This window comes from Zootoca vivipara, chromosome 3 (genome assembly GCF_965207765.1).
Source record: "Zootoca vivipara chromosome 3, rZooViv2.hap1.1, whole genome shotgun sequence".
NCBI lineage: Eukaryota > Metazoa > Chordata > Lepidosauria > Squamata > Lacertidae > Zootoca > Zootoca vivipara.
The window spans coordinates 22,977,487-23,001,973 of record NC_142586.1 but is presented as its reverse complement, the minus strand read 5'-3'; positions in this window follow the sequence as shown (position 1 = coordinate 23,001,973).

Below are 24,487 nucleotides of genomic sequence, written 5' to 3'. Positions count from 1 at the left end.
GGGGGAAAGTGGTGCATCACTCCCAGCCCAGAACTGTGTGGTAACAGGGAATAATAATAATAATAATAATAATAATAATAATAATAATAATAATAATAATAATATTTATATATATACCTCGCCCTCCCCAGTCAAAACCAGGCTCAGGGCGGCTAACACCAATAAAATTACAATAAAACATAAAAAGAAATTAATTAAAATACAGATTAAAATACAATATTAAAATTTAAAATGCAGCCTCATTTTAAGTAGTCCATAAATCCAAACCATGAGGGAGGAAAAACACAGGGGTCAGACTAAGTCCAGCCCAAAGGCCAGACGGAACAGCTCTATCTTGCAGGCCCTGCGGAAAGATGACAAATCCCGCAGGGCCCTGGTCTCCTGTGAAACAGCGTTCCACCAAGTTGGGGCCAATACTGAAAAGGCCCTGGCCCTAGTAGAGGCCAATCTAGCCACCTTATGGCTCAGGATCTCCAGAATATTGTTGTTTGTGGACCTTAAGGTCCTCCGTGGGGCGGTCCCGTAGGTACAAGGGTCCCAAGCCTTAGTATGAAAACTCTGTCCAAAAGCCAAGGGGGTGGTGGCAGATGGGCCATAGAGCTTCCTTCAGAGGCTTGGGAGGGTCGTACATATAGACCTGCAGCTTACGGATAACCCATTGATCCTGGGCTTGACCCTGTCATGTGACAGCCCTCTGCCAGGGGGGGGGGGCTGTGAAGCCCACCTAGTGCCTAAGCCAAATCCAACCTACATCTGGAATCAATAAAGTTGTGGCCATTTTTTAAATCCCAGGATGTTGTCCTGTCCAGTTTGTTTCCCTACTTGGCTCACACATTGCTCCCTGGGGGTGGGGTGGGGGTGGGACACTGCGAGTGGGTCCACAATGAGATAGATGGGCTGATGGTCTGGCTCAGCATAAGCCAGCTTCCTGTATTCCTATTCTTATCAATAACAAAGACAATATTAAAACTGTAATGGAGAATGGGCAGGTGGGCTCTGAATGGCAGGTTGCTACTGGCGAATGATGTTCTGCATGGAGGCAACTGCTTATGAAGCAATGCAAGTTTCATGCAGCCCTGTCTTCTTGGTTATCAGGTTGGGTTAATGTAAAAATGGCCCACTATGTTCCATCATTTTACACTCCTGTACTGTGAAACACATTTTCCTGGACAGAGAATTCTTAATGTGAAATAATTTAATGCAGACAAATTTCTTCCTTCCTTTTTCCATTTCTTATCCACGGCACCAAACTCCTAACATTAAGTTATTCCCTTCAGAGTCGTAGGGCAGAATCTGGCTTACTAACTTCCTGGCTAATGGATCTTTCAACACAAATTGGACTTATATGGCTCTATTTTCCTCTTGGGGGGATTACTGCTGGGTTGTGATCATTCCGCTGGTGTCCTTTATCTATTATTTACATTTCAAAAATGTGCTCTTTCCTTCTCCACCCCTCCCGAAATTGTACAGTTATTCCTGGCATCAATAAGAAGGTTTAAGTCGGTATAATAAACGGCCAATTACTGTATGTTTTCCAAGCCAGTATGTTGCAGAAACACATGTTGGATGTGTGGTGTGTTGTCTTTGAGAGTTAGCCTTTCCTGGCGCAAGCAAAACAGAGTGATGAATGATGTTCATAGGGGTCTAAGAAGTGCACTAATGTGAGCCACAGAAGTACAGAGTGTCCAGGAAATCAGGATAAAATAAAAGCAGTGTTGGAGCATCTAAATACTCATCAAGGAAAGTACTACATGACATAGCCTAGTTCAGACAAGCTACAAACTAGAAATCTTATACAGGTATTTGGCATCCTCCTAACAGTATATGTGATTTAATACACCGTGCAGTGAACCTATGCTTGTATCTCCTTTGGGGAATGTTCATCACTCAGCAGTACAGTACAATCCTTTTGTGCAAAAGTTCAATCCCCGCCATCTCCATATACAGCTGGCCACTGTCTGAAACCCTGGAGAGCCACTGCCTGTCCATGCAGATAGCTTCTTGTGTACTTACTTTGCCAAACCTTTATTAGGCATTAGAAGCATAAAAGGTAAAGGGACCCCTGACCATTAGGTCCAGTCACAGATGACTCTGGGGTTGTGGCGCTCATCTCGCTTTATTGGCCGAGGGAGCCGGCGTACAGCTTCCAGGTCATGTGGCCAGCATGACAAAGCTGCTTCTGGCAAACCAGAGCAGCGTCGGAAACACTGTTTACCTTCCCGCCAGAGTGGTACCGGTACCTATTTATCTACTTGCACTTTGACGTGCTTTCAAACTGCTAGGTTGGCAGGAGCAGGGACCAAGCAACGGGAGCTCACTCCGTTGCGGGGATTCGAACCACCAACCTTCTGATTGGCAAGCCCTAGGCTCTGTGGTTTAACCCATAGCGCCACCCACATCCGTATTACAAGCATAGGCCACCATAATATATATATATATATATATATATATATATATATATATATATATATATATATATAAACAGCCATGTAAAATATGCAATAACAAGAATTTTCATTGAAATTTCTTCCTGCTGTACTCTAAGCGGGTGAATGGGTGGGTGTTCCACAGGGCAGGCGCCACTACCGAGAATGCCCTCTGCCTGGTTTCCTGTAACCTCACATCTCGCAGTGAGGGAACTGCCAGAAGGCCCTCAGAGTCTAGGCTGAACAATGTGGGTGCAGGCGCTCGTTCAAGTATACTGGGCCGAGGCTGTTTAGGGCTTTAAAGGTTAGCACCAACACTTTGAACTGTGCTTGGAAATGTACTTACAATTGCTCTGCTTCTTGTTTTGCAAAAAACTAAATAATAGCTACCACCGGGCTTATCTGGCTTTTCTCTAATATGTTCATTTGGGTCCATATTTGTGTGTTTGTTATTTTATACTGTGTGGTGAAACAGGACATTTGTTAGTTAACGGAAAACACGTATTTGTGGTCGACTTACTAGAAGCCACAAATTATCTTGCTTTGACAAAACGCTGCTAAATATGCAGCCTCCCTTGATCTGTTCCTAATCCTGACATACTTTCGCATGCAATGGGATAAGAGAGAGATGCTATACTGATATTGAATCTATCCTTTCCCATAAGGAAATATAAATTCCTGTAATAAGCTGAGCCGGTCATTAAACATTTATATAGTCAATGGTATTTGACACAGTTAATACCACCATTATGTGTTTAGAATTCGCCCCCAAAAAGAGGAAACAGCCCAGCTGTTTTCTTTCTAACAACACTCATGCTGTTTATGCATATGTTAATAGATCACACTTTTACTGGGTTCTGCTGCCCAAATATTATAAATATATTGATCAGCTGTTCTTCATGTTCAAGCCTGTAAAATTAGAGATCATAATAATCCATTATTGGACCACTTCTTACATCAACAGTGAACTTACAGAACAACCATATGCATGGTCTATTCATAAATAAGTCCCAGTTGGTCTTACCCCTAGGTAAGTGTGTTTGGATTGCAGAATTTGCTGACTGTCAGTTGACATCCAGCAGGCACCTTTGCTGTACTCTTTTTAGCAAGGGGACATGGGTGGCACTGTGGTCTAAACCACTGAGCCTCTTGGGCTTGCTGATCAGAAGGTCGGTGGTTCAAATCCGCACGATGGGGTGAGCTCCCATAGCTCTGTCCCAGCTCCTGCCAATCTAGCAGTTCGAAAGCACGCCAGTGCAAGTAGATAACTAGGTACCTCTGTGACGGGAAGGTAAACAGCATTTCCATGCACTCTGGCTTCCATCAGGGTGTTCTGTTGCACCAGAAGCGGCTTAGTCATGCTGGCCATATGACCCGGAAAGCTGTCTGTGGACAAATGCCAGCTCCCTCGGTCTGAAAGCAAGATGAACACCACAACCCCATAGTTGCCTTTGACTGGACTTAACCGTCCAGGCGTCCTATTACCTTACTCTTTTCAGCACCTGCTTAAAACACTTTTCTGTAGGCAGGCTTATCTGGACACAAAGATTTTTGTGTGTCTTGATCTCCTTACTTTTAAATATTTTTAATTCTTTTTAACTGTATTTTCTGATAACTTTAATATTTCTTGTAAACCACTTACAACCACTTGATAAAAATCAAGAAGTGTATAACTTTGGATAAATAAAAATAAATGAAATTAAATTTGAGAGCGGTACATCACCTAGTACTACACCTAGGCCAAAGCAATGTAGAACTAAAAAGATAACTGGAGAACTGAAACTTTGCTGGGTGCACTCCAGTCATGCGCAGAGTGCCATTGTCTCCGCCTCTCGAAGAAGAAATATATATATATATATATTAAAAAATCAATTATTCTCTGCACAGCTATGGACAGGGGAAGAGCTTCCATGTAAAGAGGCCCAAATACGTTTTTCAGACAAGATTGACCTCTTATTTAGAAATTAAGCGGTACCACATGACACAAGTTGAATTCATGGATTGTTTACATCTACACATCTGTTGCCAAAAAAACTAAACACACATACACTTTTAAAATGAGAAGAGAACTTGATTCCAGTTGAATGCTTCTCTGCACCCAGTCCATTTAACCATTCATTATCCAAAACCCTTTTTGGGACACATGAGAGCACATCAAATCATATTTGCAATGCATGGCTCAGTCCTGAAAAGTGTATTAATGATCTCTGCTCATGTTCAGAGTTCATCACACCAGACTAATCCTAATCAACCTGTGTCATGTATGAGATTTGGGACAATATCTTCTAGGTTTGGGAAAGGATGTGGAGTCATGTGCAGCGAGTAGGTCCTCCAAGTTCCCCTATTTTCCAGGGACAGTCCCAGATTTACAGAAGTCATTCCGGTTTCCGATTTGATTCCAGAATGTTTTACTTTTCCTTAGGCTGTCTCTATTTTCATCGGAGAAAGGGTATGGAGTTATGCAACCCCCAAGCCAAGGAAATAAGTAACTATACAACCTTTAGAAGACATCTGAAGGCAGCCCTGTATAGGGAAGTTCTTTTTTTATGTTTAATGCTTCATTATGCTTTTATATATGTTGGAAGTCGCCCAGAGTGGCTGGGGCAACCCAGTCAGATGAGTGGGGTAATCTACTGCATCTATTGGAACTTATTTACTTGGGAGTAATCCCCACTGAATTCAATGAGACTTACTTCTGTGTAGACATGTACAGTACATGATTGCATTCTCAGTCTGCAGTTCTCAACTACAGTACTGAATCTGGACAAATGTAACAAATTTTGGCAGAGCTGCTTCAGAGTGTAGGGGGAATGCCATGAGTTTGATTCAGTGTTTATTTCTGATGTCAGAAACAGAACATGAAAAATGACCAAACATATTTAATTTCTGGCTATCTTTAGGTCCCAACTGTAATATAATATCCTTGTCCTGGAGCCCTAATATCTCAGTCTTGGAATCTGCAGAAAAGGACATAACCTGGACATTTGAAATTAATTAGGCCTTGTCATATCATGCTATATTCTGGATGTGTACCAAGTTAAGTTTTAAAGGCAATTTAAATGAATTAATAAATGTGAATCCATTAATGCTTTGGTAATACACTCACAGATAAGAAACAGAAACTGAGATATTACCCACTTCCCACAATATCTGAAAAACAAGCAAGCCCAGTGCTATTTTTCTAGAAAAAGAGGCGCCGAAACTCACCATGAATGCCTCCCTTATTCCCTTAGAATGGCAATAGTAGCCACTTGAGAGGTGAAACTGAGTTCTGGTGAGTTCTGGCTGAAAAGAAGCCCATTTGTGGCCACGACTGACAAAACGCTGAGGTAAAAGCCCTCTTCTCTAAATATTTTGGATAGCAAATGAGCCTTTCCTGAATAGTCTTAAAGAAATCTCAAATGATATAATGATATAATCACTAAATCAAATCAGGAAAAGGCCTGCGGAACAGAACAATCCGAAAGTGGTGTTGGTGTCCTGATTCTGAGCAGAAAAGCTATTGGCTTCTTAAACCCTGAGGGCTTGCTCCACCCAGGGTAGAAAGTGAGGGGGGTTGGTGACTGACCAGGAATGTGACCTTGGAGATCATAATGGATAGTTCAGTTTATATTTGTATAACGGTATTATGATATTATGTGTATAGTTCTGGTTGCCTCACCTAAAAATGATATTATTGAGTCAGAAAAGATTCCGAAAAGGGCAAGAAAAATGATCAAGGGGACACCCCTATGAGGGAATTATGTGTGGCATCAAGAAAGTAAGAGGAGAAAATGTTTTCTCTATGCACTTTCTCCACATAGGGTTGCCATGTGTGTCTTCTTTTTCCAGGTCACGTCCTCTTTTGCAGGGATAAAATTTCTGTTCAGGTGATCTTTTAAAAAATAGCCAAAATGTCTCTGGTTCACTTTCTGGATGAGACATAGACATAACTGGTGGCTGAAGACTTGCTTTCCTCTTCTCTTCTCCTGCCCCACCCCCCCGCAACCGAAATATATAACAGCTTCTACAGCCTACATATAGTAGGGGTATTTAAAATGAGAGTCATCATACCGTCCTCTTTTTTGCTCTTCAAAATATGACAACCCTTTTCTCTAAAATAAAAAGTCTCAAAAGTCTTGTTTATTATTTTATCATTATTCTATTTATTGTTTTTGTATCCTGTCCTTTTCATCCAAGATCTCAAGGCAGTGTAAATTGTTCTCACTTTTATCCTCAAGAGGTAAAAGGTGAAGGACACCTGGACAGATAAGTCCAGTCAAAGGAAACTATGGGGTTGTGGTGCTCATCTCGCTTTCAGGCCGAGGGAGCCGGCATTTGTCCACAGACAGCTTTCCTGATCATGTGGCCAGCATGACTAAACTGCTTCCACAACGGAACACCGTGACGGAAACCAGAGTGTATGGAAATGCCATTTACCTTCTTACTGCAGTGGTACCTATTTATCTACTTGCACTGGTGTGCTTTCGAACTGCTAAGTTGGCAGGAGCTGGCACAGAGCAATGAGAGCTCACCCCATTGTGGGGATTCAAACTGCCGACCTTCTGATCGGCAAGCCCAAGAGGCTCAGTGGTTTAGACCACAGCGCTAGGTTAGGCTGTGACAGGTCCAAGATAATCTAATGAGCTTCAACCCTAAACCTGGATTTCCCTGGTCTGACTCTCTAACCACTACACTAGTGCTTCCTGAAAATTTTTAGCTTTTACATTGGGGGAATCTCCAGACTCCAGCTTTAATTCACACTATCTGTCAAAGCAACCATGTACTACAGGGCTTGGTCCGGCTTACTTCTCTTGAAATTTGATCAGATATCTAGTTAGAAATGTCACAACGGTAAGAAATTTCAGCCAAAAATCTGATTCCTTTACAAGCCGGCACTCCCAAATGAATGCATGAATGGAAGAAATAGCAAGGCCCAGTTTCTGAATTTGAAATATTGGATTGTGGTGAAACTATTTTGCATTTAAAGCATTTGACCATGCAGTTGGGACTCCCCTCGGGTAATGCATCAGAAGGTGCGAACAGCCAGAGTCTTTTCCCTATCCATCTGAATTATTATGTACACACTGGTTGCAATTAGAGGTGAAACAGCCTAGGAACGCATATAGCCTGAATACCCTAATCTTTGAATGGATTTAAATAATTTAGTAAACCTGGAGTTAAACTAACATGGTTGTTAAAAGGCCCAGGCAGCTAGATGTTTCTTCAATTATTTAATCTGGCAACCCAGGATGTACAGTAGACATAAGTGAAAAAGACCTTGTCCAAACACTCATCAAGATTATATTTGTTTTCATTTAAAGCATTATGCCAGCATACAATATGAAACATGGTTTATTAAAGAGAAGTACTTGTATCCTGGCAATCTTATTCTGTGGCTTGAATATTTATCAGGAAACTGTTTCCCAACAGATTGGGGTGTTGGGTGTGTGAGTAGCACAACATTTCCTAAAAATGGGAGAAAGCCACCTCCACCCCTTCTTTCCATCTTTATGCAGAATAAACCAACATTAGATTCTCCAAAACCTTGAGACCTTGTTCTAGGAGGAAGATCATTCAATACCCTACAAAGCTATCACAAGTAGACAAGATGGGTGTTGAAATGGATCAAACCAAACATGAAGTAAAATAAAAAATAAAATAAAACCCATTGCTGATCTGTAAAACTCATGGATTTGGATAATGATGAAATTCATAGTGATTTTGTAATCTATGCTTATCAAGACCTCACCTACTTCTCCTATTTTTGTTTCAATCCCCTATTTTTACTGCAGCCTCAGCAACACCTCCCATGCAGTTCTGAAGGATACCCAAACTTAAGGAGCAGGTTTTTAGCAGGTGCAGAGAACTTCAGAGGGAACAGCGACCTGGTTGTGCCCTACTGAAGATTGGCAAGGGCCAATCCATCTATTAGCCAAGGCTCTGTAGTGAAATTTTAAGCAGCATCTGACACCACAGGGTTGCAAGCACTCTCCAAGGTCTGCTCTCCCACAATGCCTCATTCTGAGGAAGGACCCTCTGTACTCCAGAGAAAGACCTGGGCATAATGTTCCCAGGGGGCTTTCAGGAGAAGAAGGTGCTGTTAGCAATGGAAGCAGAGGAGTTTGGGTCAAAGGGAGATGGTGTTCTGTCCCAGCTGGATGACAGGGTTCTAGCTCAGATGGGTGCTTGTACTAAGCACAAGGTCTAGGGACGCCAGGTCACATACCACTAGCACCACTTCCAGATTTTAGAAACAAAGTCCTAGTGATGCAAAGTCAAGTAATGTAGAGCACAAGACCAGATGAGGAAGGTTAGGTGAAGCAGAGATCAAAGTATGAAAGGCAAACATGGGATGTGGGTAGACCCTGGACAGCTCTAAGTGGAACCCATGCTGGAGCTTCAGATAGGACTTTGGCCTCCTTTGACCAGCCCTGATGAATGATGTCTCTACACTTAAAAAGACACAGCCTTTGACCTCTGAGCTTCACTTCACTTTCCACTTTTTAAAAAAGCCCTGAAGCAATTTACAAAGTTTTTTTTTAAAAAATCACATAAACATTATTATTAATCAAATTTAATAACATCTTTGGCAATGCCCAAATGGCCAGGAAAAAAATGTCTTTAATTTAGTGCTGAAAGAATGACAAGTTTGGGGCCAGGAGAGTCTCCCTGGGGAAAACATGTCATACAAATCTAGGCAACAAAGTTCAGTGTTCAATGCAAAAGCGAATTTCACTAGGGAAAATGTCATGTGTTTGCTGTCTGCTTGGGATGGGGAAAAGATAAGATGCTGTTTCTACCTTTCTGCTTTGCAAGTGGTATACCTTCCTTCGTATACTTCATGGGACCATATTTCTTTCCCCACCAACACACAACTTCTCTACCAATACTTTAATATTAATGCTGTTTCAAATACTGAGAGGTTTCAAAAGTAATAAGTTGTCCTCATCTTCCTGTTTGAACCATTATCAGAATACCACTTTCCTTACTGATCTTAGAAGAAAGCATAAATCATAAGATGTGACTAATATAAGAAAGCGAGAATGAAGCTTCCGTTCTGCTGCCCTTTGCATCATAATTAAAAGAGCATCGGCCTTTGAGTGGAAAGAAAGGAAATTCAGAGTTAATTGTTATTATTATTTTTAGAGAAGTCAGAATAATAAGCTGATAATGAGCCTAAGTGGTTTTGAGGAACTGTCCGAGTACTCTGGTTTATTAGAAGTCAGTTGATTCCTTTCTGGTAATTTACATGGAAAGTTGTGGACAGCAGCTATTATTACAGCCTTCTCTACAATAGAGGATGTTTTTAATTTTCTCTGTCACTTCCTAGCAGGACAGCTTCTCTATAGTTTTATTAGCAAGAGGAGAAAAAGTGGCCGGGGGGGGGGGGGGACAGGTTAAGCAATGCTCATGTCTGAAAGCTTACTGGAATTCTCAACAGCAAATGAACGGCAGAGGATGCTTTACAGTTAATGATGCGACAGGGTGAGGAAGTGACATGATATCTTTGCGAAAAATTCCAAGGGGGAAATGGTAAGTATCTGTGAAAGAATTTCGGAATCAAAAAGACAAACAAGGGTAACAAACTGCCTTTATCTATCTGCCTATCTCATCACTCTACCACTCTACCACAATTTGCCTTCCAGACAGGTTATGAATCATTTTAATGATACAACAATACACCTTAGGAAGCAATCCTGTGGTCTCTGAAAGGGTATCCCAGGTGCAAATCTTCCTTGACCTCACTTGTAGAGAGGGAGATCTGTGGGTGGTCTGTGTCCAACTGCTTTAGGCCTGGTTTTAGATCAGGAAGTGCTTTGGCTGCCCTGTATAATGAACTCTGCTGTGAGAGAAACATGGGGAGTGTGTCCCTCTTAATTTTTCTTGATCTCCAAGTGGTTCCCCCCCCCATATACCTATGACCAGTGCTATTTTTGTAGAAAAAGAGGAGCCAAAACTCAGCATGAAGTTTGTCTTAGAATGGCAATGGCGCCCACTTGAAAGGTGCCGGAACTGAGTTCCGGTGACTTCCGGCTTTTTAAAAAAGGGCCTGCCTTTGACCATGGTATCCTTCTGGATACCAGGGGACGACAGAGGATGAGATGGTTGGACAGTGTTTCGAAGCTACGAACATGAGTCTGACCAAACTGCAGGAGGCAGTGGAAGACAGGAGTGCCTGGCGTGCTCTGGTCCATGGGGTCACGAAGAGTCGGACACGACTAAACAACTAAACAACAACAACAACAACAACAACAACAACAACCCTTCTGGAGCAGCTATCAGAGCTGGGGCTGGGTAGCATCACTTTGAAGTGTCTGCAGTCCTAACTAAAGCCTTCCATGTAGGGTTCCTCAGCGATGAATTCTATGGTGGTTTTAAAATTGTTGTTGTTGTTGTTGTTGTTGTTGTTGTTGTTGTTGTAAGTCTCTTTGGGTTGCACTGGCAAAGGAAAGTGACAAACCAATTTAATAAATCATTCTCACCAGTGCTTTTCCTTTCTTTCTAGAAAAATAGGTGGCGGTACTCACCATGAAGTTATTACCGTAAATGCCACACTTTTTAACAACAGCAACAAAAAGAGGGGCCGGTACTGCGTATCCTTGAGTACCCCTTGAAGGAGAAGAAGAAAGCACCGATTATCACCATTATCACTCTCAGAGGGATCCTTGTGGCAGCTTCAGAAACCTTTGCCTTTGGTGTTCCAGTGGGCTCAGAAAGGGGGGAAGAGGCTTTGTGTGTGGATCAGGGGAAGCTCGGGATCTGCTGGATTCAAAGTCCTCCTATTCCCTTGATGCACCCCTGGAACAGGAAATGGGAGTGGGGAAGAGCAGTATGCCAACCCTGGGTCATAGAACCATAGAGTTGGAATGGTCCCAACAACATGGAAATACTAGCATGTAATTTTTATAAGATTACACTGTCTTGGCATTCATCATTCCGAAAATATAAGGGACATAGCCCATTCCCCCCATAAATCTATTTGGCTCATTTGTGTTCTCTTAAATCAAGTTAATTTTATCATTGTTACAATGAACCAGATTTCCTCAATCTAATCTGATATTAGGATGGTGCAGTATTCTTTTTCCAATGGGGTAGGAAGAAAGGATTTGGTGCTTTTATTTAGGGAGTGCCCTATCGTTCAATTTATTTATTTTTAATAAGGCCCTAATAGCAGCATGTAAGTGGTAGCTTATCTTACACCCAGGTATCCCCAAACTGCGGCCCTCCAGATGTTTTGGCCTACAACTCCCATGATCCCTAGCTAACAGGACTAGTGGTCGGGGAAGATGGGAATTGTAGTCCAAAACATCTGGAGGGCTGAAGTTTGGGGATGCCTGTCTTACACCTCATGCGTTCAAGAGAATATGTTTAAGGATTTGGGTATAGATGAATAGATAGATGATATAGATGATAGATAGATGATAGATAGACAGATAGACAGATAGACAGATAGACAGATAGACAGATAGACAGATAGACAGATAGACAGATAGATAGATAGATAGATAGATAGATAGATAGATAGATAGATAGATAGATAGATAGATAGACAGATAGAAAATGATTTGGAGGTGGCAGCCAATTTATTAACAGCTGATTGTAGGGAGAGGAAAGGTTTTCTAAAGGCCACCCCACATCTACCCTGCCAACATGAGCCCAGCAAAATTTGGCTGTTCCTCTGCTTGGGTTCTCCTCCTGCTTTATTTTTGGATCTCTCTGCCCAAAACAATAGCTTAAAACAGGGGTCCCCAGACTACGGCCCGGGGGCCGGATGCGGCCCAATTGGCCTGCCAATCCGGCCCGCGAGGACCCCCACCGCCCCCCGCCGCCCGCTCTTATAGCACGCGGCGCGGCAGCGCTCTTCCGGGTCGGGAAAAAAGCGACGAAAATCCTTTGTGCGCATGCGTATGGGCCTCTCCCGACCCGGAAGAGGTCATTTCTGGTGCACTTCCGGGTCGGGGGAGGCCCATACGCATGCACACAATGGATTTTCGGCGCTTTTTCCACCCTGGAAGCGCGCCGCCGCGCCAGTAAGTGCCCGTGCGCATGCGCACGAGCGCGCACTCCCCCGCCCGCCGGCTCGCACAGGCTCTCACTCCCCCGCCCTTCGGCCCGCCGCGCGATCGGCACGGTGGGAACCGGCCCAAACGCCGGTAAGTCTGGGGACCCCTGGCTTAAAACAATATAATCTAAACACCAAAAAATAGCAAACTGCAGTTTAGAACAGGAGTTGCGCCTACACTTGACTGCATGTGTTTCCAGCAAATGTTTTGGTTATGTATTGTATCCATGGCTTTCTAACTAGAAGGATATATTTATGTCTATATATTTATATGATTGATATGCAATATAATCCAGCTGAAATGTGCTAGTTAGTTCTTTGCAACCATATGCTGCTCTCTGAGATATAACATGGCTGTGCCTCATTTAGGATTTTTACTATATGATTCCTATATTGCTGCAAGGGACTTGGAAAAAAGTACAGTGGTACCTCTACTTACGAATTTAATGCGTTCCGAACGCACATTTGTAAGTCGAAAAAATGTGTAAGTCGAATCCCATAGGAATGCATTGGGAGAAAAAAATTGTAAGTCGAAGCAACCCTATCTAAAAATTCGTAAGTAGAAAAATTCCTATCTAGACCGCACCCAAGATGGCGAACGGAGCTCCGTTCGTAAGTAGAAACATTTGTAAGTAGAGTTATTCGTAAGTAGAGGTACCACTGTATGCATTCCCCAACATTGGAAACGAATTTCCTATGCATAAGAATAACATAGCATTTATTCCTGTGCGTTATAATAAAGGATTTTGCTGCTCCACTGAAAACGTAGCAATTTCCTCTCTAGCTAACAATAATTGGCTAATCGTGGCATAAACAGGGTTGTTTTTTTTTTCCTTCTCAGAAAAGAACAAACAATAGGAAGGAAATTGCAGGGTAGAAATTCTGTGAATGAGAGTTACTGCATCCCCAAATACAAAATGAACCACTTATGAAATGTGATGGAGAATTATTAGTTTATCTTCACACACAAAAAGGGTCATAAGAGTAGCCGGGAGCAGAGTCATCTTTGAATTGTCCCCTTTTTGAAAGCAATTGAATTGCACAATCTGGAGGTGGAATCTCCTTTTCCTGCACCCCAGCAGAGAACAGAGGAGTTCAGCACTGCTGGGCGCTGCTTGAGTGGAGAGGCCAGGGTGTCAGGAAGGGAGAAGAGCTAGGCACCATTGGGCTCCTACCTTCTCCTGGTCAAGCAGGACTCAGCCTTTTTATTATTGGTATCACTATCCATTTACATTTTTGTCGCGTTTTGTAATTAAGTAAATTCCCTTGAAATGTTGCTATATTTAAGTCATGTACTTTATTCTGTGCTGTTGTTGGGAACCACTTTGCTTTCTTTTTTTTACGAATAAGCATAAAATTCGTTCCTGCCACAAGGTCCGGATCAGGTATTCCACTGAACAACTCTAACACCAGCCTTGCAGACCTCAGAGACTACAAAATAACGCAAGCGCCCTTCAAGCAGCCAGCCAGCTCCTCCAGGGAGTTTTTCAGCCCACGTATGGCTCCCAGTGGTTTTAGCTACATGCAGAGTCAACATCTTTTACAGCCACCTTCTTGAGAGAGAATAGTTCAGCCAGCAGGGGCCCCTTGGAGCTGTCCAAGGTCTTGTTTTTATTTGCTCTCCTCTTGCACTCGGCACCGCAGGATTCCCCTGCAAGCCCAGAGCTCCCATGAAACTGGACATTGACAGTGGTCTGGGGTAAAGCCATTTGTTCTTGTCGGGGCTACTGAATGGCAACATAGAAAAGCATACTTGCAAAAGGAATCTGGTGCAGAGTACCATATTTTCACACATCCAGATTCATTGTATCTCTAGTTTATGTTGAAGAGGTCAGCAAGTGCACACCATTTTTCACTCCTCTTGTTATCAGAAAAGTTGCCAGAAAAGCTCGTGGTGTGTGTGTGTCTTTCCCAGAAAAGCTCGTGGGGTGTGTGTCCGTGTATGGTGGTAGAGAGAAAGAAGGGAGGAAGGAACACATGTCTTGCAGGAGTGTACTAATCACAACCTTCCTAATCATAGAGATGAAGCTGAACCTCTGAGCTGGGGAAGAGGGGTGCAGGGTGTTGAAGAAAAGTATATTGTCTATCTCTGGATCAAATGTGTCCCTGAACTTTAGTAACAGTGTGTGTCCTTTGAGAGGGAGGGGGAAGATAAACTACAGAAATAAAACCTGCTGTCTGTCCTTGGATAAAAATGTGTATGTCTGTGTGTGCGAGAGAAAGAAAGAAAAGAAAGAAATACAGAGAGAGAGAGAGAGAGAGAGAGAGAGAGAGAGAGAGAGAGAGAGAGAGAGAGAGAGAGAGAGAGAGAGAGAGAATGGGGTGTGCATTTGTGTGCATGTGGTGTAATATGCACATGTGTGTATATATGCTTTAGTCCCACCCTCTGCTTGTATGTGGCCCCTGTGACATTTTCCCTAAGGGAATGAAGCCCTCGTGGAAGGGGAGGGGAGGCTTTTTAATAATAATAATAATAATTTTTATTCGTGTTTTTTACTTACAGTTCCAAACAGAAGGTTGGCAGTTCGAATCCCCATGATGGGGGGAGCTCCCGTTGCTCGGTCCCTGCTCCTGCCAACCTAGCAGTTCGAAAGCACATCAAAGTGCAAGTAGGTAGATACTTGCGTTTCCGTGTGCTGCTCTGGTTTGCCAGAAACGGCTTAGTCGGAGTGGTACCTATTTATCTACTTGCACTTTTTGGCGTGCTTTCGAACTCCTAGGTTGGCAGGAGCTGGGACCGAGCAATGGGAGCTCACCCCATTGCGGGGATTTGAACCGCCGACCTTTTGATCGGCGAGCCCAAGGCTCAGTGGTTTAGACCACAGCACCACCTGCATGCATCCCTCTTGCATCATGGTAGAGCACCTCAATAAGACCATGGTTTTATGATATGGGCCATGATGTGACAGTTTTCCTGCATCAGCTGCCTGAGAACTGGTAAGTTCATGGCCCTAACTTGTTCCTGGTTAGATTGAGTAGAGGCTCACCAGAGTCCCTGAAGGCAGCAGGGCCTTAAGAAAGTTGAGCCATTGCTAAGAAGGCAAATTGGATCACCACAGTTGGTATAGCATCAGACTCTTAATCTCAGGATCATGAATTTGAGCCCCATGTTAGGCAAAAGTTTCCTACATCGCAGGGGGTTGGACTAGTTGACCATTCTACGATTCTAGGTCTGTGTGCTGTGATGAAAGACAATCCCATATATTCCCCCCCCCCAAAAAATAGAAAGGTTGTGGTGAGATTTTTTTAAAAGCAAAGTCTTGCATTCCTTCCATGTTTCATTTTTAAAAGCATTATACAACAATTACAGCTATGCCCATTAACTACCATGTAGCTGGATTGAAATGGACAGGGCCTCTTTGTGTAGCTAAAGAAGAAATGTGACAGGACTCTAGTCATCTGCTAAAACAATGTAAACACAATAAACATTTTAAAAGGTTTGGGGAGCGGGGGTGGGGGGTGTAAGCATCCCAGCAGGATTGACAAAAGAGAACCCTAAGGAAAATTAACTTCAGAAAAGGCTGGCAACAACAAGCAAGGCCAAAGCCAAATTTACCGTCTTTTCTCTCTGGGTAAAGTCTCAACTACTGGAAATGAGATTAGGCCTGTTTCGACTCCAGTCACAAAGAAAGTCTTGTGAAACCATGGCGAAAGCCAGCAGCAAATCTGCTGGTGGTAGGTTGAAAGCACAGTAATGGGTGTATATTATACCTGAGGCCTAGTCATATTATTTGAAGGAGCACAAGTGGAAAGGTGCAAATAAGGTATCTAGGACATTTATGAAGCAAGCTGGGCAGAAACAGATTCCCGAACTAAGTGGGAATGGACAAAAGGTTGAAGACAGATCCCAAACCAGAAATCTCAAAGCAAGAAAGAGCAGAAGAGTATCACTTGATGGTACAGTGGTACCTCGGTTTATGAACACAATTGGTTCCGGAAGTCTGTTCATAAACTGAAGCGTTCATAAACTGAAGCGAACTTTCCCATTGAAAGTAATGGAAAGTGGATTAATCCGTTCCAGACGGTCCGCGGAGTAACCGTTCATAAACTGAAGCGAACTTTTCCATTGAAAGTAATGGAAAGTGGATTAATCCGTTCCAGACGGGTCCGCGAAGTACTTAAACTGAAGCGTTCATAAACTGAAACATGGGTGTAATTGGTTCCGGAAGTCTGTTCATAAACTGAAGCGTTCATAAACTGAAGTGAACTTTCCCATTAAAAGTAATGGAAAGTGAATTAATCCGTTCCAGATGGGTCCGCGGTGTTCATAAACTGAAAATTCATAAACCGAGGTGTTCATAAACCGAGGTTCCACTGTACTACACGTTACACCTTACATGCTAACAATGGACAGTTCAGTCTATGTCCAGTTGCTGTCAGGTTGTCCACAAGTCCATCTCTTCATCAATATCCAATAATAATAACAATAAACCTGTCTGACCAATGGCACTGTTTTGAATGCATTTTTTCCCAGGATGCACATTTTCCAACATAATACATAGCTCCCAAGTCTCCAGCTGTTCCTAGCTGAAAAAACAGGGGGTTTTTTGTTTCCCCCCGGTTTATTCTGGCGTGGCGGCCATTTTGGAACTGTGCGGAGCATGCTCATAAGCGACTTTTGATGCTGCTCTGCCCAGTTCCAAAAGGGCTGCAGTGCGACTTCTGGCGCGGTGGCCATTTTGGAACTGGGCAAAGCAGCATCAAAAGTCACTTCTAAGCATGCTCCGCCCAGTTCCAAAATGGCGGCAGCGCTACTTCCGGCCTGCTATTTACAGCCTGGTCCCTTATTTCTCTGACAGCAACTTGGCAGGTATGATAATATATCCTAAAAGTGCTCACTTTTGTATGCATTTTGAGCGCGCGCGCACACACACACATAATGTACTTCTGGTATATTCTTTTGAGCCGAGAGTTGTGCAAAATGTGGTTCATCACATGAGGTTCTCCTCAGCACCACAGCCCACCATAGCTGTCAAGTTTTCCCTTTTCTCACGAGGAAGCCTATTCAGCATAAGGGAAAATCCCTTTTAAAAAGGGATAACTTGGCAGCTATGCAGCCCACCCATTATCAACATTAACATTGGAAGTGGGAAAGCCTGCATGAATGGGCTTCTTCCCTGGGTCCTTGGAGCTGTGCATAGGCTCTCCCACCTCAGATAGTCATCCTAATGCTTAGCTGGCAAGGCTGAAGAAACCTGTGGAGCATCAGAGGTACTGCCAAAGGTGCAGTCACCCAATGGGCCTTCCAGAAGAGTGTTGTGTGAAGAGAAAAGGACTTTCGTTCTCCTTCTCCTCTATGCCACAATGTAAGGAATCATTCTCGTGACATCATATTATGCACACACATCTATGCCACACACACACACCAGCAGTTGCATCCAATAAAATGTGAAGCAGGAAACAGATAGGAGGTTCACCTGAGTCCCCTTATGTGTTGAACAAATGCATGAGGCAGTTGCGGGGGCCACACCACATAGCACATGTGCCGACCCCATGCAAGAGGGGATTCTGATTAATTCAGGTTCCACCACCCCCCCTCACATTGAAGAGCTCTACAGGCACACATGCAAGAAGCTCCTTCATATGGATGCTAAATGTAATGCCAGCAGTAAGGCTGTGGGATAGGGAGGCCAAGCATGTTGACGACGCTACGGCATTACACAGGAATTCCATTTTCAGTGACAACACCATGGTGTGCATAATGCATACTTCCACTCTCTATATACCAGCAAATTGTACATGATACAGTTACACTCCATAAGGGTAACTTTGGCTTCCTTATCTCATGCATTCAAACTGATGTTCTTTGTGGATTTTGCGTACATTGCTGGTAGTAGACAGGCAACAAGCCTGACTCTGTACTCCATTATTCATGATTTTTTGAAATTTCATTCCATTATTTCATTTCATTTTTATGAAACAAAATGAAAGGCTAAGGCCAAAGCTAGTTTGATGTGTATTTTATTTTTAGTGGATTTTTTTTTTCATTTCTAAAAGGGTTGGGTCCTTTTTTGTTAACAATAAAAATATACTTGCACCTTCATTATGGCAATTGCGATTATTTTAGCTTAGTTTAAGGTTAAATACAGAAGTTTTGCGGATGACACAACTTTGAAGGAAGAAAGTGAGAAGGAATTAAAGAACCTTTTAATGAGGGTGAAAGAGGAGAGCGCAAAATATGGTCTGCTCTTGCAAGTGGTGGAGGGACGAGCCGGAGGCCTGGGCAGGTCCAGGGATGTCCAACATAGGCTGTCAAGTAAAAGCCCTCTGGATTGGTCAAACCAGGACTAAACATCCACCCTAGCACTTTGCCCTTGTCTGATCAACAAGCAAGACTTCCTACCATTTCTTAACCAGCTGCCACTGTTCATTTGCAGTTGTTTTTTGCTTCTCGTATCCATAGCAGTGGCCCTGAGGCTGAACCACTGTTGGACATAGCTTATTATGGAATGGATTAAATATAAGGCTTCCTATATCACTATCCTGGCTTTGACAGAAGCTCTCTTCACGTCTTCATTAGTCTATTTATTTGTATGCTGCTTTCCCACAAAATCCTTCCCAAGTGGCTCCCAACACGTCAAATGAACAGTACAACAATTAGAAACACATATTAGGAACAATTACAAGCAATCATAATGTTGAGAAACACACACACAATCAAACTGTACAACATTGTATAAAACAATGCGAATAAACAAAACTTATTTAACAGCTTAAAACTAAACAGGAGAGGGAATCATGCCAACAGAAATAAACTGGCAATATGCAGGGCAGTATGTGGACCGAGAACTCCCAGAAGTGCAGGCTGGATTTCGAAAGGGCAGAGGAACCAGAGACCAAATAGCAAACATGCGCTGGATTATGGAGAAAGCTAGAGAGTTCCAGAAAAACGTCTACTTCTGCTTCATTGACTATGCAAAAGCCTTTGACTGTGTCGACCACAGCAAACTATGGCAAGTTCTTAAAGAAATGGGAGTGCCTGATCACCTCATCTGTCTCCTGAGAAATCTCTATGTGGGACAAGAAGCTACAGTTAGAACTGGATATGGAACAACTGATTGGTTCAAAATTGGGAAAGGAGTACGACAAGGTTGTATATTGTCTCCCTGCTTATTTAACTTATATGCAGAATTCATCATGCAAAAGGCTGGACTAGATGAATCCCAAGCCGGAATTAAGATTGCCGGAAGAAATATCAACAACCTCAGATATGCAGATGACACAACCTTGATGTCAGAAAGCGAGGAGGAATTAGGGAACCTTTTGGTGAGGGTGAAAGAGGAGAGCGCAGGATATGGTCTGAAGCTCAACATCAAAAAAGCCAAGATCATGGCCACTGGTCCCATCACCTCCTGGCAAATAGAAGGGGAAGAAATGGAGGCAGTGAGAGATTTTACTTTCTTGGGCTCCTTGATCACTGCAGATGGTGACAGCAGTCACGAAATTAAAAGACGCCTGCTTCTTGGGAGAAAAGCAATGACAAACCTAGACAGCATCTTAAAAAGCAGAGACATCACCTTGCCGACAAAGGTCTGTATAGTTAAAGCTATGGTTTTCCCAGTAGTGATGTATGGAAGTGAGAGCTGGACCATCAAGAAGGCTGATTGGCGAAGAATTGATGTTTTTGAATTATGGTGCTGGAGGAGACACTTGAGAGTCCCATGGACTGCAAGAAGATCAAACCTATCCATTCTCAAGGAAATCATCCCTGAGTGCTCACTGGAAGGACAGATCGTGAAGCTGAGGCTCCAATACTTTGGCCACCTCATGAGAAGAGAAGACTCCCTGGAAAAGACCCTGATGTTGGGAAAGATGGAGGGCACTAGGAGAAGGGGACGGCAGAGGACAAGATGGTTGGACAGTGTTCTCGAAGCTACGAACATGAGTCTGACCAAACTGCAGGAGGCAGTGGAAGACAGGAGTGCCTGGCGTGCTCTGGTCCATGGGGTCACAAAGAGTCGGACACAACTAAATGAGTAAACAACAAGAAGAGAAGTTTTTCAGTTTCTTATTTCAAAAATGGTTTGGGACATCACAAGACAAGACAAAACGAGTAAGCACATCACAAATACTCCAGATCATTTATCAGTTATGTACCGGATATGTACAATTTATAGGAGCATCACATTTACAACCTTTCTAGCATTTTCTAGCACTATCAAGGTCGCAATAATAGTACCTGTTAAAAATTCAAAATGCTGTATCTCTATCCTTCTCTTTCTTTCCTCTTTCTGACAGCTGTAAAGTTGCTGTACCATGTTGCAGGCAGTGGCATAGGAAGGGGGTGCGGGGGGTGCAGGCCGCGCCAGGTGTCACCAGTGAGGGGGGTCACAAAATGGCAAAAATATGAGGTGGTTTTTTTAAAGGACTCACAAAACTTTTTGGTTCAGTGAACAAACGTAATGAAACACGGCTGGCCAATGGGTGCCACACCACAGGGGCCGGCATTTACCTTGGGGCCTGCAGCGTGCCGGAGCTACACATCTCTCCTGGGAGTGACATGATAGCTTGGGCACCTGCCTCCCTACAGCTGAGGGGGAGGTGGCGAAGAGGCTTTGCAGCTAGCTACGTCGTTGGTTGCAGGTACCAGGAGCCCTGGGAAAACTCCAAGTTGCAGGATCTGTAACATGAAGTAGCAGCATTACAGGTACTCCTCTCTCCCAGAAACGAAGTGTGGGAAAGGACAGACAAAACTGGCCCCATCCATTGGTCAGAGAAGGATCAGCTGGCAGGAGTTTGTTTTTAAAAGCTAAGAACTAATAATGTCCAAGTTCTCCTTTTAACTTCAACCTCCGAATCCCTTTTGTTTTGTCTCTTTTAGATTGTTAGCTTGAGGAAAGAGGCCGTCTTATTACTGATCCTTACAAGTCACTCTGGAAGGCTTTTTTGGCTGAAGAGCAGACATGGGGGAGGGGACCCCACTTCAAATAAATAACCTGCCTCCAATTAAAATGAAAGGTGACCCTAATGTGTTGCAATGGTTTATACTCTGAGCCAAGGAATTGTGAACTTTGGTCACATTGTTAGTAACTGCATGTGCAAGTGAGATTTTTTTCCCTTTGTTGGTGTTTGTTGGCTTTGGAGTCCTATGGAGCTCCAATACATTCTGGTGTGGCGTTCTGAATCACAGCTCCTCATCTTTATCCGCTGGAGTATATGGAGAGCAATGACAAGATGCGGAAAAGTGCAGATTAGGAAGCTTCTACTGGCGATGGATCTTTACTATGTCTAATTTCATGAACTAAAATAGGTACAAAGACCAGCAATCAGTGCTTTTTTTACTAAAAAAAATGTTTATGGGTACTCTCATTTTGACTCAATAAAACCACCATTTTATAGTTCAAATCGGGAAAATAAATACAGTATGGACAAAAGTACAAAGAATATGCATTACTTCTTATTACACAGCTGACAGCTCACAGTAACTTCTACACTGGCATAAGTTTGCGTGCACTAACATCTTCCTGATTCCCCTGCTTGCTGTTGGTGAAATCCACACTGCTTCACACATTAAACACTTGCTTCCGTCTGAGACTCAGGAAACATCGGGAAAGGAAATGAAGCCACCATTGGAGGTGGTAACAACAAAACTGACCAATCACCGTGCCAGATTTCAACTCCTACCGGTACTTCACACATTATACGCTTGCTTCCATCTGAGACTCAGGAAACACCGGGAAAGGAAAGGAAACCGCTATCAAAGGGTAGCAACGGAACTGACGATTCACCGTGTCAGAGAAGAAAATTAAAAAATTAAAATCTTTAGTTTCTTTTCCTGTTAGATTCACAAAATGTTTAGGGGTATGCATACTCCTGTGTCTCTTCCCCCGCCCCCAAAGAAAAAAGCACTGCTTGCAATATTTTATTATCATTATAATCAGTGAGTGGTATCCAACAAAGTAATTCTCATAGTACACCCAATGAAATAAATGGACATTGATTTCAATGATCTACTCCAAGGAGCTGGCTTCAAGCACCAGGCCTGTTAGCACGCCAACTCTGTGCTATATAGGTGTCATGTGACATGAAGGTTGGCAACATTAACACCACTGTGTGGAAATTCCTTGCGGGTGACCACAGTCCTGGAGACAGACTGCCAAGTCATGTATCCACAGCACTGACCAGAGGAGAAATGACTACTGGGAAGAACGCAAAGAAGAAACGCCATGGTGCATCTGCAGCAGAACAACCGGACGTTTTCATCTGCCCCAGCTGCAACATAACATGTCTCTCCTGTATTGGTCTCTACAGCCACAGCAGGCGCTGTAACTCTCCAACGGTGCTCCGATGGTGCACTCTTCCATTGTCTCTTGAGACAGACAGATGCAAACACACTCCGAGGATGATCAGCACTGGATATCTCCCCGTGTATAGTCAGCTAAATGTACTCAATAAAAGTACTTAATGAGTTTAATGAGTCAAACTTTAGTTATTAAAATTTTGATTACTAGCCTAAGGCTACTGAATGTTATTCTAATCCATATCAAGCACCTGTCTTCCAACACACTCATCCATGCTATATGATGAGTATCTAAAGTATTATCTGAATATTAGTCATAGAGTCAGCTTACATCAACCTTCAAGGCAGTCTTTGAATCCAGAGGCATCATAAAACTCCCATTATGTCCAAGCCACAGGCAGCAACCCTCATCAATGCCATAGTGGTGAGATACCAGACTATTCTAGGAGACAAGGGTTTTTGGTTAATCATAGCTACACAGTAGCCAAGTAGCATCTCAACAACTTCTGGTGTTCTACTATGAAAGCCTGTATTCCCTTAAACAGCTGAGGTATTTAGAAATAACTGTTAGACCTTCAAAATGAATCTAGGATTTACTGGATTTAAATTTTATTTATTTATTATTTCATTTGTGAATTGCTTCCTTTGAGGCATCCCAAAGCAATTCTGCAAAACAATAAAAATATACATAACTCAATTATGTATGTAGACACACAGAGAAAAATATGGGGGCCTGCGTGATTTATTTTACTTTATTTTTGCTGCAGACATGGGTTCCCCTTAGATCCTCTGTGATTCCTCCTCCAAAGTGAAAAGGCAGCTTGGGCTAAAAAACAAACATGCCCAACAACCAGAGGGCAAAGGGTTAAGTAGTTTTTCCCTGATGACTCAACACAGCCAACCACAAGTTGAAAGAAAGAATCATAGAGACATTTAATATGTCATCTAGAATGTTGACAGAGTGGACCCAATACTAAGGGCCCCAGTGGGCCTTGGATGGCTTACCTGGTGCTGACAGCACTTTTAATGAGCACCAGGTGACGGGGAGCACCAGACATAGGGACATTTTGGGAAATTCAAAGAGCAGCTTCCAGCTTCCCATAATTCTAGCGTAAAAGGTAAAAGGTAAAGGACCCCTGGACAGTTAAGTCTCCAACAACCGTAATGTTATATGCTCCTAAGATCCAAGTACCAAAAGGTTCCACAGGTCCCAGTGCTTACACTGGGGTTGGTTCCCTTTGAAATAAGGTCAGTGGAAACTTTTCAGCAGCTTGGTATATATTTACACCAAGGAGTAGCAGCCATTTAAAGTTCATGGATGCATTTGAATTCTGGAGTGGGTGCCACCCTCTCTCTAAAAAAGGGGGAGGGAGGACCCCTGACTGGTTAAGTCCAGTCAAAGGCAACTATGGGGTTGCAGCGCACATCTAGCTTTCAGTCCAAGGGAGCTGGCGTTTGTCCACAGAGAGCTTTCTGGGTCATGTGGCCAGCATGACTAAACCACTTCTGGTGCAACAGAACACCGTGGCGGCAGCCAGTGTGCAAGGAAATGCCATTTATCTTCCTGCCACAGTGGTACCTATTTATCTACTTGCACTGGTGTGCTTTCGAACTGCTAGGTTTGCAGGAGTTCACTCCGTCACAGGGATTCAAACCGCTGACCTTCTGATTGGCAATCCCAAGAGGCTAAGTGGTTTAGACCACAAGGGGATGAATGGTGGTCCAGGTCAGGCATCACTGGTATGCCCCATGGGAGCATTGTGACATGATCAGATG